Genomic DNA, 8,333 nt, shown 5'->3' on the forward strand with positions numbered 1-8,333 from the left:
TTGGAAAATTTGTCATTCTTATTTTGGGAATTCAAGCATGACAGCAGCCGAAAGACAACATTTTCTCTCTTATCAGAGTGCCTATTGTCTTTTTGAGCAATTAAGGTCACAAAATTGGATAATGTTATTGAAATCTTGATGATTGCTGCAGCAAAAGACTGCGAATGACAGAGGAAATTTTGTACAAACACATTTATTGAGGGGCATTTACAATCAGAGGTTTTTAGAATGTTACTCTAGGAGGAATTCCAAGCTGGGTTCCAGCTCAGCCCACTGAGCTTCTTTGTTTTTTACTTTGGCATGGAAAATTCTAAAACATTCAAATTGTGTGAAGTATGTTGAATGCATGTTTTTGTGCATTATTATTCATTGTATGCACATAAGCAATGCAAGAGCTTGCTGTACCAAATGGCAATTAAAATTTATTGAATGCAGTAAATACTACAGATGGTGCTTATGAGCTGAAAGTGAACATACTTTTTCCTTTAAAACAGTGATCTCCAAATGTAGATCGCGATCTATTGGTCAATTGGAGAGTCTCTAACAGCTGAAATCACCACCAGCTGTTCTCTTGCCATGTGCACATCGGCCATTTTTCACTGCCTCACAGCTTGAACAGTGCAGGCTCTTCAAACTTGTTGCATCATGTTTCAGTTTGACCCAGATGCTGGGTAAAGTTTTATGGGGAAATACCACAAATGAACAATAACTTCATTTGGAACTGATGTGTGAAGTCAGTATACTACTGCACGAGAGATACAAGAGGCTATTCAGTCTTGTCAAGTCCATGCAGACTCTCAGCAAGAGCAGCTGAGCTAATCCTCCTCTGCCTGTTCTCTGTTGACCTGTAATTGTATTTCTTCACCTGGTAACCATATTGGATGAAGACTGATCCTGGGAATGCTGCTGTTTCCTCATACCAAATATCAGAGCAATGAAAGCTGACCAGATGCCCCGGAAACAAATCACAACCGCAGAAGTGATTACCCATGCCTTCACACCTGAAAGGTTCTGGATGTTCCAGGGGCCGATCTGCAGGATGACCAGGAGCAGAGTGACATCATAAACCAGAAGACTGAGCAATAATGATGAGCGATGAACCTGGAACACCTAAGAAAAAAGCCAAGAAAGTGAAACTTCCAAAGGGAATGGGAAAATTAATTTATGTACATAACTGTTAAAGCTAAGAGTCATAAGAGATGTACAGCATGAAAACAGACCCATTGGTCCAACCCGTCCAAGCCGACCAGATATCCCAACCCGATCTAGTTCCACCTGTCAGCACCCGGCCCAAATCCCTCCTAACCCCTCCTATTCATATAACCATCCAAATGCCTCTTAAATGTTGCAATTGTACCAGCCTCCACCATTTCCCCAGGCAGCTCATTCCATACAGGTACCACCCTCTGCAAGAAAATGTTGCCCCTTAGGTCTCTTTTATATCTTTCCCCTCTTAACCAAACTTATGCCCTCTAGTTCTGGACTCCCTGACCCCAGGGAAAAGACTTTGTCTATTTACCCTATCCATGCCCCTCATAATTTTGTAAACCCCTATAAGGTCACCCCTCAGTGTCCAACGATCCAGGAAAAGCAGCCTCAGCCTGTTCAGCTTCTCCCTATAGCTCAAATCCTCCAACCCTGGCAACATCCTTGTAAATCTTTTCTGAACCCTTTCAAATTTCACAACATTTTTCCGATAGGAAGGAGACCAAAATTGCACACAATATTCCAACAGTGGCCTAACCAATGTCCTGTACAGCCGCAACATGACCTCCCACCTCCTGTACTCAATACTCTGACCAATAAAGGAAAGCATACTAAACGCCTTCTTCACTATCCCATCTACCTGCGAGTCCACTTTCAAGGAGCTATGAACCTGCAGTCCAAGGTCTCTTTGTTCAGCAACATTCCCTAGGACCTTACCATCAAGTGTATACGTCCTGCTAAGATTTGCTTTCCAAAATGCAGCACCTCGCATTTATCTGAATGAAATTCCATCTGCCACTTCTCTGCCCATTGGCCCATTGGTCAAGATCCTGTTGTAATCTGAGGTAACCCTCTTCGCTGTCCACTACACCTCCAATTTTGGTATCATCTGCAAATTTACTAACTGTACCCCTTATGCTCGTATCCAAATAATTTATGTAAATGACAAAAAGTAGAGGACCCAGCACCGATCCTTGTGGCACTCCACTAGTCACAGGCCTCCAGTCTGAAAAACTACCCTTCACCACCACCCTTTGTCTTCTACCTTTGAACCACTTCTGTATCCAAATGGCTAGTTCTCCCTGTGTTCCTTGAGATCTAACCTTGCTAATCAATCTCCCATGGGGAACCATGTCAAACACATTACTGAAATCCAGATCGATCACATCTACCGCTCTGCCCTCAGCAATCCACTTTGTTACTTCCTCAAAAAACTCAATCAAGTTTGTTAGCCATGATTTCCCACGCACAAAACCATGTTGACTATCCCTAATCAGTCCTTGCCTTTCCAAATACATGTACATCCTGTCCCTCAGGATTCCCTCCAACAACTTGTCCATCACCGACATTAGGTTCACTGGTCATCTCAGATCGATCTCTTTCCTCACTATCTCCCTGGGTCCCACCCCCCCTACCTTACTAGTTTAAATTCTCCTGAGCAGCTCCAGCAAATTTCCCTGCCAGTATATTAGTCACCTTTCAATTTAGGTGCAATCCGTGCTTCTTGTACAGGTCACTTCTACCCCGAAAGAGATTCCAATGATCCAAAGATGTGAATCCATCTTCCATTGGCCCATATTTCTCTCAACTTTTCCTAGTCTTGTACCAATCCAGATGCCTTTTGGAGGCTGTAATTGTACCAGCCTCCAATGGCAGCTCATTCCATACGCTTACCACCCTTTGTGTGAAAAGGTTGCCCCATGGGTCCCTTTTATATCTTTCCCTTCATACCCTTAACTTGTGCCTTCTAATTCTGGACACCCCCAAGCCAGGGAAAATACTTGTCTATTTACCCTGTCCATGCACCTTATATTATAAACCTCTATAAGGTCGCCCCTTATCATTTGATGCTCCAGGGAAAACAGCCCAGCCTATTCAGCCTCTCCCTCCAACCCTCAAACCCTCCAATCCTTGTAAATCTTTTCTGAACTCTTTCAAGTTCCACAACATCCTTCCTATAGAGGAAGACCAGAATTGCCCACAATATTCTAAAAGTGGCCTGACCAATGTCGCAACATGACCTCCCAACTCTTATATTCAATGGTCTGACCAATAAAGGAAAATATACTAAATGCCTTCATCATTATCCTATCGACCAGAGACTCCACTTTCAAGGAACTATGAATATGCACTCCAAGGTCTCTTTGCTCAGCAACATTCCTTAGGACCTTACCGTTAAGTGTACAAGTCCTGCCCTGATTTGCCTTTCCAAAATGCAGTATCTAAATCAAACTCCCAACTACCTTCTATGTCATCAAAGCATATTGACATTTAGGGAAATTATAATGACATCACGCAAAAATGCACAGTAAAATTAAAGGAATAGAGTGCTTTGGACAAAAGGAAGTTGACAAGCTAAAGCCTGTTTTGAAAGCTCAGTGGTTACGTTTTCCAAACCAACAGCAAAAGGGAAGGCCTGCACCAAAATATCATTTTGTGTTCGTTATCTTTTGGAAAAACATAAGAAATAATTCATAGATGTTGAAACAATTAAAGAAGCAATGTTGCCACTGACTCTTTATTCAAACATTAAGAACAAAGCAGAAATAATAACAGTAAACCAAAGCATGCACTTAGTGCTCCCACATTAGCGAGTAAAGTTAGGGACTTTTCTCATGTAATGTAACTATTAAGGTGTGAATTCGATCTTTGCAGGAACTTCTCTCGATTTAACCATCACAGATCAGCATGGAGGCTTCGTTCACTGTTGATAACATAGAGTTTGAGAAAAGATGTGAACAAGCGTTGCAGAGATCTTGCTCACATCGAATTCACACCTTAATAGTTACATTACATGAGAAAAGTCCCTAACTTTACTCGCTAATGTTTGCTGGTAGATTATACAGTGATAACTTAGATAAATAAAGGGGTAAACCAGGATCATTTCTGCAAAATGCAACAAAACCCGTATTTACGGCAACAAGGTAAGAGTGCACCATTCGTTTTGATGGAAACCAATTTCTTGATTGGAATGTTTTTGTCAAGCAGGTACTCTTGAATTTATTGTAGGAACCCCATCCATGTTATTTCTTTCAGAGAAAGATCCTCTTCATTATCTTAAATCAAGAAATGAACTTTGCAGTAAACTGACAGACCATATGTAGTTGCTTGACTTAAGGTCGCTTACAGGCATAGTGTTAAAACTGAACAAAATGAACTGCAGGGAAAGGATAGAGAATGTGACCAGTGCTGTGAAAGCTCTCAAATAAACAGAACACTGCAACACTAATCCAGTTACAATCTCGCGAAAATATTAAAGAAAAAGAATCAGAGAAAAATGGTAATTTGCAGAAAACCTCTGCGTGCACTTGAGAAAGTTAGCAGAAGAATTCAACAGGCAATTTCAGGAACTACATATGATGGAACAAAGCTTTATGTTGGTCTCAAGTTCATTGCTTCAAATAAACATTGGTGGGTTGGCTGCCAAATTCCAACAGATGCTTGATTTACAAAGCAGTTGAGTTGATAATTACTGTGCAAAGTATCAATGCATTGAAACGTCAAGATCAAGGGACAGTGATGTTTGGAGACTCCTAACCAGAGAAACCAACCCCTAACATCCCGTGGTTTTAAGGTAAAAGCTTACTTTTACTCCACATACCTCTGCGAGTTAATGTTCCCCAAAATAGAGATAATTAAATCAAATTGGATCCACCTCACAAATACCCATTTAGTTGGACTGTACTTAGAGTCATAGAGATGTACAGCATGGAAACAGACCCTTCAACACACTCTTCCATGCCGACCAGCTATCCAAATCTAATCTAGTCCCACTTGCCAGCACCCAGCCCATTTCCCTCCAAACCCTTCCTATTCATATACCCATCCAGATGCCTTTTAAATGTTGCAATTGTACTAGCCTCCACCACTTCCTCTGGCAGCCCATTCCACACACTCACCATCCTCTACGTGAAAAAGTTGCCCCTTCGGTCTCTTTTATATCTTTCCCCTCTCACCCTAAACTTATGCCCTCTAGTTCTGGACTCCCCCACCCCAGGGAAAAGATCTTCTCTATTTACCCTATCCACAACCCTCATGATTTTATAAACTTCTAAAAGGTCACCCCTCAGCAGATGACACCAAAATTGGAGGTGTAGTGGACAGCAAAGAAGGTTACGTCAGATTACAACGGGATCTTGATCAGATGAGCCAATGAGCTGAGGATTGGCAAATGGAGTTTAATTTAGATAAATGCGAGATGCTGCATTTTGGGAAAGCAAATCTTAGCAGGACTTATACACTGAAATGGTAAGGTCCTGGGGAGTGTTGCTGAACAAAAAGACCTTGGAGTGCAGGTTCTTAGCTCCTTGAAAGTAGAGTCACAGATAGATAAGATAGTGAAGAAGATATTTGGTATACTTTCCTTTATTGGTTAGAGTATTGAGTACAAGAGTTGGGAGGTCATGTCGCGGCTGAACAGGACATTGGTTGGGCCACTTTTGGAATACTGCGTGCAATTCTGGTCTCCTTCCTATCGGAAGGATGTTGTGAAACTTGAAAGGGTTCAGAAAAGATTTACAAGGATGTTGCCAGGATGAGCAGAGATAGATTCTTGATCAATAGGGGAATCAAGAGTTACAGGGAAAGGGGAGGAAAACAGATGTGAGCCATGAACCGATTGAATAGTGGAGCAGTCCTCTGGCAGCAAGCTCGACACACTCACCACCATGTGTCCGAAAACATGCCTCACACATCTCTTTTAAACCCCTTTCCCACCAGCAGTCTGTACAGACAGATTTCAAGGCACTGGCAGATAACATGCAGTCATGAGTATTCCATAGATGTCAGTAGAGGACAAAATGAATAATTAAACACTTTGGCTTAGGTTTATATTGCATTAATTCTATATTTTCTTCAGAGTAGATCATAGTTTGCGTTTACATTCAAAAAGTGATCTTGTGCCTAAAAAAGATTGGAGACCATAGACCTAGGGGAACTATTAAAAGGGACAATCTGCTCTTAACATGTCTTTCACATTCACCCACCCCATTACCCTCCATTAGAGTAGAGCACAACCGCATTTAAGAGCCCTTTGTAAGGAAGAATAACTCACTATTTTACAAAGATAAGAGGATTCCAATGCCAAAATCTGAATGATTAACAAGAGAGATAACAATGAAAAGGTACACTTTGAATGATTCTGTTAAATGTCAGATGCAGCATTATCAAACGAGTTTTGCAGATTTTTTCCCCTAATTAGAAGTTTAATGTTTTGCTAAAAATTCTATTAAAAAATGTACTGACCTCAGACAAATTTCTACTGTGGCTAAGATTTTACTTTACCTCAACGTGAAGTAAGGATTATAGTATGCAAAGTCCAGCTACAAAACAAAAAAGAATTCGGACCTCTTCTTTGTGTACCCTGATATCATTCCATACCAACATGCATTGTGGTAATATCACTGGATTAGCAATCAAGAGACAGAGACCCAATTATCTGGGGACAAGGCATGGCAGATAGAATATGGAACCTTGTAGCAAAGAAGCTGACCATGATGCCATTCTAAACTAATCTCATCTGGCCGCACATGGTTCATATCCCTCTATTCTCTGCCTGTTCATGTGTCTGTCTAAATGCCACTTAAACATTGCTGAGGTATCTGGTTTTGGCACCTCTCCTGGCAGTGCATACCAGGCACCTACAATCCTCTGTGTAAAAAAGGTTTTCCTCACACATCTCCCTTAAATCTTTCTCCTCTCACCTTAAACCTATGCCCCTTGTATTTGATATTTTCACTCCAGGAAAGAGACTCTGACTACCCACCCTATCCATGCCTCTCATAATTTTATATATTCATCGAGTCATAGAGGTGTACAGCATGGAAACAGACCCTTCAGTCCAATTCGTCCATGCTGACCAGATATCCTACCTAATCTAGTTCCATTTGCCAGCACTTAGCCCATATCCCTCTAAACCCTTCCTATTCATATACCCACACAGATGCCTTTTAAATACTGCAATTATACCAGCCTCCAGCATTTCCTCCAGTAGCTCATTCCATACACGCATGAAAAAGTTGCCCCTTGGGTCCCTTTTATATCTTTCCCCTCTCACCCGAAATCTATGCCCTCTAGTTCTGGACTTCCCCATCCCAGGGAAAAGACTTTGTCAATTTATTCTATGCATGCCCCTCATGATTTTATAAACCTCTATAAAGTCACTCCTCAGCCTTCAACGCTCCAGGGAAAACAGCCCAGCCTATTCAGCCTCTCCATATAGCTCAAATCCTCCCAACCCTAGCAACATCCTTGTAGATCTTTTCTGAACCCTATCAAGTTTCACAACATCCTTCTGCAACATGACCTCCAAACTCCTATACTCAATATTCTGAGCAAAAAGAATTGAATATGAATCTGCACCGCAAGGTCTCTTTGTTCAGCAAACCTCCCTCGAATCTAACCATTAAGTGTACAAGTCCTGCTCTGATTTGCTGCACGATAGTCCAAATCTGGCCTAACTGAAGTCTTATTCAGCTGCAACATGACTTACTAGCTTTTATACACAATGATGATGACAAGCATACTGTACTTGTGTTGCCACTTCCACAGATTTATGGACTTGGCCCTCAGCATCTTTCTGTATATAAATGCTAAGGGTCAAGCCATTAACTGTATAATTACATCTTGCATTTGACCTCCCAAAATGCATCACCTCACACTTGTCCGGATTAAATTCCACCTGCTATTTTCCACCCAAATATCATTCCATTGTCAACTGTTGGAAAAACCTAACTCGCTCACTAATGTCCTGCAGAGAAGGAAATCTGCCATCCTCATCTGGGTCTGTCCTTCATGTAACTCCAAACCCACAGCAACTCTCAACTGTCCTCTGAAATGGTTGTGCAAGCCACTCCATTGTAATGGAGTGGTTCAAGACCAGTCAACATCACCTTCTCAAGGGTTATTGGGGTGGGCAATAAAATGATAGCCAGCCAGCTATTCCTACATCTCACGTGAATAAATAAAATCTTTCAAACTGTATCCGTCTTCACCATCCACAACTCCACTTATTTTCGTGTCATCTGCAAACTTACTAATCGTACCACCGACATATTCACCCAAATCATTTGTACATATTACAAACAACAGAGGCCACAGTATTGATCCTTGTGGAGCACCATTGGTCA

Source organism: Chiloscyllium plagiosum, chromosome 4, assembly GCF_004010195.1.
Source record: "Chiloscyllium plagiosum isolate BGI_BamShark_2017 chromosome 4, ASM401019v2, whole genome shotgun sequence".
NCBI classification, from domain to species: Eukaryota; Metazoa; Chordata; class Chondrichthyes; order Orectolobiformes; family Hemiscylliidae; genus Chiloscyllium; species Chiloscyllium plagiosum.